The sequence below is a fragment of the Salvelinus fontinalis genome, chromosome 7 (assembly GCF_029448725.1).
Source record: "Salvelinus fontinalis isolate EN_2023a chromosome 7, ASM2944872v1, whole genome shotgun sequence".
Classification (NCBI taxonomy): domain Eukaryota; kingdom Metazoa; phylum Chordata; class Actinopteri; order Salmoniformes; family Salmonidae; genus Salvelinus; species Salvelinus fontinalis.
In genome coordinates, this window is record NC_074671.1 from 36026022 (window position 1) to 36038446 (window position 12425).

Here is a 12425-nt window from a genome sequence, read left to right on the forward strand (position 1 = left end):
ACCGGGGCCTTCAAATATTTGGTATGACTTACTACCATATATGGGCATGCACATTTATAATGGCAGGCCGAGCCGATGACTCGTGTTTCAAGATGGCTGCTACCTACATTCCAGTTAGCGTTGTGAAGCTACCGTTATTGATCATTAGACCAGACCACACAACACTTTCACCAAACAGCAAACATCTTACAAGGTAAGCTTCAATTTGGTCTGTATTTGAGCTATAGCTACATGGAGGGTATCAAATTAATCTTTAGGTTGGTAGGAACAAATCTAGCCTATTGTCATGTAGGCTTAATGGTGTATGACTTAATAGCAACATCGAATGTCCACCGAGTGACTATATCTTTGCGCATCAAAAATATGATGTTGCCTGCTTACACGCTGCAGGCATCCATATCCCCTGTATGTCCCCCAACACCACCATGTTTGAGAGAGGTTGGTGTTGTAGAGATTTAGTTTTTATAGTTAATAATAACTTTTAGGCACATCCAGTGTTCAAAAACGATGCAATTACCACATTTGGACATTTTGGAGAGGTTGAAAGGACACTTGAATGTACCCTGGATACCCCATAACACCACCACTATGTTTGAGTATTTTTATGCTGAACAAATAGCATTTAGGGATTGCAAATATGTAATAGCACTGAAATGATCTAATTTACAGACATATGCCACTTTGGAGAGGTTTAGGGACACTTGGAAACGTCCCGTGACCACACCTGACACCACTTACTAAAACATCTGCCCATTTCTAGTTCTTAGGTCTATCACTCCCATTTTCTTCTCTGATATTGTTCACATGTTCTGTTTCCAGCTCTAGGCATCAATAATTAACTTACAGTTTGTCAATGTAAGATGCTTTTAAAAATACAAAATAAATACAAAAACGGTTATTTTGTGTGTGCTTGATCTTGTGTATTCTGAACTATGTAACTCCTATCTATCTTCTGTTCATTTCCTCATAATCTACCAGATGTCTTCTTTCCAAATATACCAAGTTGTTGCATGTCAGAATCATGTAATTACACATGAATAGCAGTTACTTTTGGGTATGTCTATCAATCAATGGCAATGTCTATTTAGGCGGAAATCAAAATTTTGCCATTACATTTAAGAACTTTTAATTAAGGTAGTCTCATGTCTTAGTCATTTTGAATGCAGGTGGCGGGTGAATAAAAATGTAAATGTTGGATTTACTCATCACTTTGCAAGCTAGCATTATGTATTGCAAGCTAGCATTTCAGGCCACTGTATTAGGAATATTTATTATAAAAATAAAAATAAAATCACCTTTATTTAACCAGGTAGGCTAGTTGAGAACAAGTTCTCATTTGCAACTGCGACCTGGCCACGATAAAGCATAGCAATTCGACACATACAACAACACAGAGTTACACATGGAATAAACGAAACATACAGTCAATAATACAGTAGAAAAATAAGTCTATATACAATGTGAGCAAATGAGGTGAGATAAGGGAGGTAAAGACAAAAAAAAGACCATGGTGGTGAGGTAAATACAATATAGCAAGTAAAATACTGGAATGGTAGATTTGCAGTGGAAGAATGTGCAAAGTAGAAATAGAAATAATGGGGTGCAAAGGAGCAAAATAAATAAATAAATACAGTAGGGGAAGAGGTAGTTGTTTGGGCTAAATTATAGATAGGCTATGTACAGGTGCAGTAATCTGTGAGCTGCTCTGACAGCTGGTGCTTAAAGCTAGTGAGGGAGATAAGTGTTTCCAGCTTCAGAGATTTTTGCAGTTCGTTCCAGTCATTGGCAGCAGAGAACTGTAAGGAAAGACGACCAAAAGAGGAATTGGCTTTGGGGGTGACCAGTGAGATATACCTGCTGGAGCGCGTGCTACGAGTGGGTGCTGCTATGGTGACCAGCGAGCTGAGATAAGGCGGGGCTTTACCTAGCAGAGACTTGTAGATAACCTGTAGCCAGTTGGTTTGGCAACAAGTATGAAGCGAGGGCCAACCAACGAGAGCGTACTAGCCCTCAAAAGAAATTTGTATTGTATTGTCTAAAATAATTACATTTTAATGACAACATATTTTCTTAGGATCTCATTTGGTGAAGGCCACAGGACTGAAAATGAATGAATGTATAAACCATGTCTCTGTCACTAGCAAACACAGTCATGGATGGTACTGGTAACTCTAAAATTCACTTGAAAGTAGTGATGGGACGATTGATACCGGAGCTCCGATGATCTGATGCAGTTTCCCAAGCACTACTGATTCGACACGACGTAGCGATGCTTGTTATCAAAGTAACAATACCGCACGATGATGACGTTCGAAAGCAGGTCGATACCACATGATGATGACGTTTGAAGCAGGTGTTGGAACTCGGAAGTGAGAGTGCCGACCTCTGTTGTAAGCTTTTTTGTTTTATCTTGATATTTCACCTTTTAAGCAGGTGGAAAGACAGCTCGGGGAGTAGAGCTACACAGCAGACACATCTATCATAGCACACTAGTATCGAATTGAAAGAGCCTATTTAGATATCTTTCTTTCTCAAACAGTGATTGTAAATGAAACAGCTGTGGTAGTTGTTAATGGTATTTATTAACATATGGATCAAAAGTGTTTTGCTAATATGTAAAAGTGAGTTGAAAAAGTTGAATTCAAACCCACAGCAAACTTGAAAAGTAGTTATCGCATGATAAATGACGTACAAAGCTTTGGCTTCCAAAACGTCGACTTCTGCTGGACTCTACTTACAGACTGGCAAGTGTCTTCACTGAAATGTTCAAACTCTCCCTGTCCGAGTCTGTAATACCAACATATTTTAAGCAGACCACCATAGTGCCTATGCCCAAGAACAATAAGGTAACCTGCCTAAATGACTACCGACCAATAGCACACACATCTGTAGCCATGAAGTGCTTTGAAAGGCTGGTCATGGCTCACATTCAACACCATTATCCCAGAAACCCTAGACCCACTTCAATTCGCATACCGCCCCAACAGATCCACAGATGATGTAATCTATTGCTCTCTACACTGCCCTTTCAAACCTGGACAAAAGGAACACCTACTGTATGTGAGACTGCTATTCATTGACTACAGCTCAGCGTTCAAACCTATAGTGCCCTCAAAGCTCATCAATAAGCAAAGGACCCTGGGACTAAACACCTCCCTCTGCAACTGGATCCTGGACTTCCTGAAGGACCGCCACCAGGTGGTAAGGGTAGGTAACAACACATCCGCCATACTGATCCTCAACACAGGGGATCCTCAGGGGTGCGTGCTCAGTCCCCTCCTGTACTTCCTGTTCACTCATGACTGCACGGCCAGGCACGACTCCAACACCATCGTTAACATTGCCGATGACACAACAGCGGTAGGCCTGATCACCGACAACAATGAGACAGCCTATAGGGAGGAGGTCAGAGAACTGGCAGTGTGGTGCCAGGACAACAACCTCTCCCTCAACGTGATCAAGTCAAAGGAGATGATTGTGGACTACAGGAAAAAGAGGATCAAGCACGTACCCATTCTCATCAACGGGGCTGCAGTGGAGCTGGTTGAGAGCTTCAAGTTCCTTGATGTCCACATCACCAAAAAACGAACATGGTCCAAGCACACCAAGACAGTCGTGAAGAGGGCACGACAAAACCTATTCCCCCTCAGGAGACTGAAAAGATTTGGCATGGGTCCTCAGATCCTCAAAAGGTTCTACAGCTGCGCCATCGATAGCATCCTGACTGGTTGCATCACTGCCTGGTATGGCAACTGCTCGGCCTCCGACCGCAAAGCACTACAGAGGGTAGTGCGAACGGCCCAGTACATCACTGGGGCCAAACTTCCTGCCATCCAGGACCTCTATACAAAGTGGTGTCAGAGGAAGCCCCTAAAAATTGTGAAAGACTTCAGCTACCCTAGTCACAGACTGTTCTCTCTGCTAGCGCACGGCAAGCGGTACCGGAGCGCCAAGTCTAGGTCCAAGAGGCTTATAAACAGCTTCTACCCCCAAGCCATAAGACTCCTGAACACCTAATCAAATGGCTATCCAGACTATTTGCATTGCCCCCCCCCACACCGCTGCTACTCTCTGTTGTTATAATTTAAGCATAGACGGATAGTTTCAAAGTACCATTACCACGTGATGAAGAACGTCTAACGCTTTGTTTCATCACGTGCTTTTTCTAAACGTGTGTTGCAAAATGTGAGTTCCCACTAATTTTGCCATGGTGCAGATGCTTTCTTCGATGCAAAGTTGCAAACCTTATTTACCAATTTACTTAGATTTGTTTCAGTGTATAGCACCTGAATGGTATCTCAGCAGGGTAGGCATGGCACTTTAAGATCAGACACCAACATAGGCACATGATCACACCTTGGCTATTGTTGAAAAATATATATTTTTGAAAAACCACACTATCTTGCCATTGTTGTTCAAATAATTTGTTTTCTTTATCCAGCATCCTAAATAATACTCTGGATGCACAGTTTATACAGAAGATTATACAGAAGATAGCCCTATATGGTAAGAGACCAAGTTCATATTATGGCAAGAACAGCTCAAAGAAGCAAAGAGAAACGACAGTCCATCATTGCTTTAAGAATTGAAGGTCAATCAATGCGGAAAATTTTCAATAACTTTTTAAAGTCGCAAAAAACCATCAAGCGCTATGATGAAACTGGCTCTCATGAGGACCGCCACAGGAAAGGAAGACCCAGAGTCACCTCTGCTGCAGAAGATAAGTTCATTAGAGTTAACTGCACCTCAGAAATTGCAGCCCAAATAAATGTTTCACAGAGTTCAAGTTACAGACACATCTCAACATCAACAGTTCAGAGGAGACTGCGTCAATCAGGCCTTCATGGTGGAATTGCTGCAAAGAAAACACGACTAAAGGACACCAATAAGATGAAGAGTCTTGCTTGGGCCAAGAAACACGAGCAATGGACATTAGACCGGTGGATGGTGTGGGGCTGGTTTGCTGGTGACAATGTCAGTGATTTATTTAAAATTTAAGGCACACTTAACCAGCATGGCTACCACAGTATTCTGCAGCGATACACCATCCCATCTGGTTTGCGCTTAATGGAACCAATCATTTGCTTTTCAACAGGATTATGACCCAACCCCTCCAGGTGTCGCCCATCTTCCCCATTTTCCCCAGTGTATTATACCTGTGTTCTCTGTTTGTATGTTGTTAACTGTAGTTCCTGTTTTCTAGTTTTTCCGGTTTTGACCATTCTGCCCACCCTGACCCTGAGCCTGCTTGCTGTTCTGTACCTTGACACACCACTCTGGGTTATTGACCTCTGCCTGCCCTGACCCCGAGACTGCCTGCCGTTCTGTACCTTATGGACTCTGATCTGGATTACTGACCTCTGCCTGCCCTGACCCCGAGCCTGCCGTTCTGTACCTTATGGACTCTGATCTGGATTACTGACCTTTGCCTGCCCTTGACCTGTCGTTTTGCCTGCCCCCTGTTCTAGTAATAAACGTGTGTTATTTCGACACTGTCTATGTCTGGGTCTTCTCCTGAAATGTGATAAAAGTCACGAATGCGCTGTCGGTTAAAAGCTCTGAGTAATTAACCGTTTTTTTGGCACAATTTGGTGATAGCCCCAAAGGGTTCAGAAAGCCTCTGTTTCCCATCACTACTTGAAAGGCACCCTGGGAAATATGCAAATAAGGCTTGAAACGCTAACCCTATTCAATTCTGGGCCTGGAGGTTCTTTAAAGAACCATACAATTTATGCTTCTTCAGAGACCCTAGAATGCTATGAACGAGAGAGGGAGAGAGAGAGCGAGAGAGCTTTGCTTGGAAATAATATTCTGCTTTCTGACAACTGACAGTCATTCTAACCTTGACTCCTCTCCTATCTGATTAGCAAATCTTGGACCGGTGTTTTAGAACCATTTCTTCCCTCCAGTATTTGATAGTTCAGTCGAGATAGGATGCTAACCAGTTTTGCCTTGGGAAATAAATGAGAAATGTTTACATACTTCATGTGAAACATTTTATCATGCAGATTCGTGTGACTGTGCTACTAAAAAGTGTGTGTGTGAGTGTAGAGAGAGAGAAAAATAATAAAATAATGATTGCCTGACTGCCTGAATGGGCTGGGTGTAAGAGGAGGGTTTTGGCCAGCAGCAGGACAGAAGCACAGCCCCTAGGCTAATTCACAAGGACAGCCTGTCACACTGTGAACATTCACTGAGCCGACGTGTTACAAGTCATATTCAATAACCTGCATAATTACTTCTGAAGTCTATTAAGGGTGTGGAAATCATATCACTCCTCCTCTGCAGCCAACTTACATTATATACACCTACAGTACATACACACACACACACACATTCACACACACACTGACAGACAAACAGTCTATCACACACACATCTTCCTTGGTCTTAGCGTTCTCTGTAGTTGACAGTTCTCTGCTGGGCTGACAGAACAATGGCAGGCCCTGCAGGAGTAAGCATGTGTCATTATCACCCTGTTTAGCTAGATCCCTCTCTCATCTCCTCTCCCACAGTCCCTGCTCTAGCGAGTCAGACACAAACACACAAAGCCCCATTCCTTGTCTATGTATCAAAGCTAGCCACTAATACCCCTCGTCTTCTGCTTGGATCTGTGATCTCTTCTTATTGCCCCATTCTTATCCAACAGTCAATAGGATCCCTTCCTTTTCTCTAACACCAGTCAGACCCTCCTGTGCTGTACAGTATGTTGAGTCAGTCAGACAGACAGACATTGTTGTCGTCTGTTCTCTGGCCTCCACTTGGTCTTCTTCTCAACACTTATTAACTGACTGTCATGTTCTGTTCTGTTCTGCCCCCCAGACACTGTTTAACATCCTCAAGCCACTTAGTGCAGTCTGTGCCTTCGTCCCAAACGGCACCTTATTCCCTACATAGTGCACTACTGTCGACCAGATCCCTATGGGCCCTGGTCAAAAGTAGTGCACTATATTGGGAATAAGGTTCAATTTGGGACGTGCCCTGTCTGTAGTATTGGAGTCAAGCCCCTGGGTTGTTTACTGCCAAGGAATCCTTATAACCAGACAGAGTGAAGCGGCTGGACGCGAGGTAGGATCTGAGTGTGTGTGTGAACGTGTGCTGCCATGTGAGTGTCTTCCTCTACAGTATCTGTCCACACCTTATAGCTCACAGCACAGATTAGACACATGCTATAATACTGCTGAGAGAACACACATGAGGCGTCATAGAAAAGTCTCCATTTCATCTCTTGATTGGATCAATACTGACTTTGTGAATCTATAATAATGGCCACCTGTCTGTGGCCTGCTTTGTCATAACATTGATTGCCATTGCCTCCTATGCACGCTGAAGAAGGGCTCACACTCTAAAAAGTTTGTGCGTTAAAACAAATACGTTTGTTTCAGTTTATTCACCGGAGTGCTGTCCTATTTTTGTTGTTTGGACTATGCACAGCACAAGGATTCAGCACCCGATCTAAGTTTATATAAGGTGGAGTTGTTTATCTTTCCGTACCTTACAGCTCACAGCACAGTCCAAACACAACAATTTAGCTAAAACCTGCATTTTAGCCACCGTAAATTCCCCCTTTCTCTAATTCCAACTCTTTCCAAGCCTTTATCCCGAAGAAAAAATAAAAAGAGGTAACTAGCTACTGTATGTGTGGGCTTTCACGGCCATGCCTCAACCATGTGACTTCCCAGCCTCTGAAATGGTGCCATGGTCTACAGGGCTTTGTGGTAAATCACTATCTCTCTTCCCCAGTCAGAGCCCAGTCTGCTGAGCACTATGGACGGCTGGCTTTTTGCTGCCTCCTGGGTGACTAATATATCTTGTTAAATTGTGCTGAGAAGCGTGTTGAGAACCTTATACCTTTTGCTTCGCGCCGTCTCTGGTGTGTGTGTGTGGGTGTGTGTGTGTGTGTGTGTGTCAGGGTTTCAATTCCACCCAAATCAGAAAGTAAACGAGATTCCAATTCATTTTAAAAGCACTGAAATTAAGTGGAATAGGAATTTCAGTGTACTTCCTGAATTGACTGGACTTGAAATGGAATTGACCCCAACCCAGGTGTGTATGTAATTGTTGTTACCAGCCTATTTCCATCATTAGCTCAAGATGGAATCAACCCTGGGATTAAGTGGGGGATTTGATGGTAGCGGCACTGTGTGGTTACATGTAACGAGGTCACAATTTATTGGCCGTTATAAACATGTTAACTCACAGTTGACTTTTATACGTGTTATTACAACACATGAATTACATGGAACAAGAAAATGTGTAATAACATTAGCAATGGAATAACCATCAGCAAGTGGATCTGTAATTACAGTCCTTGTTCTAATTGTGTAATAACTGATATCGCTAAACCCTATTACCATGTAATTACATAGTAATACCTATGTAACTACTATGCTGTTACTATGTTGTTACTAAAGTTATTACTGAGATAATTAACAACTGAGAAATCAGGTATCGGTGATCTTCTCCTACAGTGTATTTAACGACACACAAAAAACACAGAAAATGTCCCCTTTTAACCGATTTGAGCAGATTCTACTGTAGAATGGTGCTATTATTTTGGCCAGTGGACAAAATGTGTACAAAAATCCCCTTTTACTAAAACCCCCTGTCAGAAAAATGGTCTTTCTGTGGTTTTACCCAAAACCCATCATTACCTCTCAGTCTTCTGTAGTGACGGTAAATGAGACGTAGGACCACAGTTACTGACCTTTCAGGGGTAAAGAACACTGACCTCCACAAACACTGAGGATAACCAAAATACAGACGTCTCAAATGTTTGGGATGTCAGCACCACGTCTTAACTGTTATTTTGCTTGTGTTCGGTTACAAAATGTTCTGACCATACCTTTCTGAATGAAGATACACCATCAGAACATAGTTACCAAGTTGGAATTGTTCTCAAAGAAACTTCAAAATGCTTCGTCTTGGTGATGACACATCAGCAGTCATAAACACCTGTCATAAACACCTGTCATATAGTTTCCATATCTCTTCTGCCCAGAAGGGGGCATGTTTTTTTGCATGGCCAAAATACGAAAGGCAATTCTTCAAACATTCTAGTGAGTACATCACCCATTTGAGTTAAACCCAGGAATATCCAAATGAACAATTTTCAACCTCCATACCCTTTCTTTCAATACAACCATAGCCATGATAATCACAACATACAGTATATAGGACCTTCACTAACGCACAGAAGAAATCAAGGTGCCCCAAGGTATTCTGTGACTGACTACTAATACATCACAACATACGCATGTGCACACACACACAGAGACACGTACACGCATGAGCACGCGCGCGCACACAAACACAGAAAGAACGCAATTAGTTTTGTGTGTCACTGTGAAGTGGTACAGATAGTCAGTGGGCATGGGGATGTGATTTCATTAAGACCAGATGCTGCTGCTTGGAGGACTGAGGACTTGAAAGGTTCAATATTATGATTCTGGAGCAGGACACATCAAAATGACGCTGTCCATCTGGAGCGGACATAATGTAATCAGCAGTGGGTCATTGGTCATCACAGACAGCACGGCCATCGGGTTTACCCACATCCTGTGATGTCATCATCATCACACTAACACTCAAGAGATGAGAGATAGTGAAGACAGGAGAGCGAAAGAGAGAGAGAAAGAGAGAGGCAGAGACAGAGAGAGAGACAGAGAGAGAGAGAGAGACAGGGAGAGAGAGACAGAGAGAGAGACAGAGACAGAGACAGAGACAGAGACAGAGACAGAGAACGAGCAGATTGAGAACACAGGTAATCAGCATCACCTCATAACAACATCCAGCCTTTGGATTTGCCCTAAACTGATGACACAAATTACCTGTGGAATATACTAGATAGTTGATTTAAAAAAATGGATTGATGAAATGTTGACTCCAAAGCATTAATTTCAAGGCCTTGAAGAATAATGGTTTTGATATGTCTATTCCCTTACCTGTCAAAACAAATTCCATGATATGTCTATTCCTTTGGCCCCCCCCCCCCCCCCCCCCCCCCCCCCCGCCGCCTCTCACATACACCACACACCCATGCGCACACACTCGGACACATAATCACACACGTTACACACACGGACATACACCACACACACAGTACACACACATCCATGCACGTGGGCACACACACAGAGGAATGTCTATTTTCAGAGGCTATAAATATTCAGTCCCTGACATGTTTGCTGTGTGTCTTTGATCAGACACAGATCTTATGCTACTCTCTCTCTTTCATCTTCCAACTTCAAACCAAAATGTATGTAAAAACTGAGCCATGAAATCTGTTCTGTTGCAAAATCCTTGGTCTCGTCACACTAGTAAGTTATTTGACAGTACCAAACTGCTGTCGTCTGTCTTATGCAAACAAAATGGTGATAAGTCATTTTCAAATGCAGATAGGTGAATCGTGAAAAACATATCAGCATTAGGCCTGTAACACAACTCCTTGCAAGTGTCAATGGAAAACTTATTTTATTTCCAAAGCCAACATCTTAATGCAATGCACGAGCTACCCATTGCACAAGGCTCTGTCAACAGCGTACAATCAGTTTTTTTAAGCATGTACTGTTGTACATGATCTGCTCATTTGAATGTGGGAGAGAGGGTGATATTCTTGCAGCATATTCCCCTGGTAGTCGACTTAGTCAACTCCCCCTAACAACTTCTTGGCCTCCTCCAGGCATATCACTGCAGGCTTTAGAGAGCTAGAGCAATATAACCAACATGAAGCAATCTGGAGGCTAGAGGAAGGCCTGGATAACTTTATCAAGCATTAAAACACAAAATATGGAGGTTTGAATAATTAATTACTTCTACATATCAACTTTAATTTAACAGTGGTTCTTTTTTTTAATCTTTGTGTATTTTGTGTTCACAGTGAGGTATGCCTAAATGGGGCTTTTTTTCTCCCAAAGTTTTGAGGAATAGGCAGATTCCCAGAATACAGTGCGCATGACCAACAGCATGGTCATGTCTAGAAGGGATTCAGTTTCCGCCAAATTGACGTCAAATTGTAGATAACCTTAAAAATGTTCCTGGCTTTAATCGAATTATCCTAACCTGCTATGTTAATTCTCCTAACCTGCTGTGTAAGTTCTCCTAACCAGCAACGAAAAGTCAATGTTGACATAAACGGTAATCCATCTAGACAACACCCAGTAGCGCTCACCTGACGTTACCGCAACCTGAGAATGTAGTTTCTAATCTAATCATTTTATTAAGTGCAATACTTTTCATAACTGAAGCATGCAACATGAAGTACGCTGTACAAGCTAAGGCGTACAGAGCAAAGGGCCCGTTAAAGAGTCAAGTTTGTGATATAGGCTAAATGGCACCAAACAAAAGAAACCCACTAGGAAAGAATCAACTGCCATATTGTCCAAGCAAGGTGCATAGGGTAAGGCCTAACCAACCCAAAGAATACAGCTCAATCAAACTCATGCAAGCAATTAAAGTTATTAAGGTTCCAGGCGACATACATTTAGGGCCCCTGACCGTATGGGGGGGGGGGGGGGGGGTTCAGTCTGGGTCTCAAACGTATATATATATATTTTTTCATGTTGTAGATCAGCTTTAATATTGCAGATAGATTGTAGCTTCCATCAATGTAATTAACTGCATCACTTCCAATCCCCCATACATGTTTTGGCATACATACATATACAAAGCAAAGTTTTATCTTGTTATGTCAGTCACTGACAGTCACTCAATTAGTCATGCCAACTAACAGTTGTTGGATTGGTAATTAGTCTAGCCAGCTATCTAAACTTGTAGTAATCACGTCCGAATACCGACCAGGCATATAGGGCCCTTGAACAGGTGTGTTTGTTAGTCATTCTCACTCAGATGTCATTACAACATGTGCAGAATTGCAGGACATTAGCTTTAATACTGCAAACATCTTACTCCACCCCGTGACAAAATGGGTAGAAATGCAGGAAATTAGCTGTAAAACTGCAATTATTTTCTCTCTGCCCATGGCAAAACAAATTGCAGCGAAGTGGGGGCCCCCCCAACCAAATCTTGCTTAAGGCCCCCAAAAGGCTGATGAGAATGCAAAGATCTTGAGGAATTGCATAGCCTACAGGCCTTCCCGAATGTACCTAGTCCAAATGAATACTGTAAAAGCCTCAAACGTTAAGACTTAATGTAATATGACTGAGGGCGCACTTGAGGAGGCATACTTGGAAAGGTCCAGGCATCTCCAGGAGCCTATTCAAATCATGGTCTGACCCGTGCGCTTCAGGCTACACCAGCCAACTGTACAGAGAGAAACAATTTCATATTTTCCTCAACGCATGTAGCCTACTCTACTGTAGCCTTTAGGCTACCTGCATCGATATCCGTAGCATAACCAGTGGGGAAGAATTAAGAGGAATGAGAACATTTCATATAGCACCAACAAACAATGAATATTACATAAA

The 12425-nt window shown here is 42.5% G+C and overlaps 1 protein-coding gene across 1 annotated transcript in view; it reads right to left on the bottom strand.

The window, feature by feature from the left end:
- Positions 1 to 12425, bottom strand: part of LOC129859456 (cadherin-6-like) — a 96385-nt gene that overhangs the window by 82769 nt on the left and 1191 nt on the right. The gene's annotated exons all lie outside the window — the stretch shown is intronic.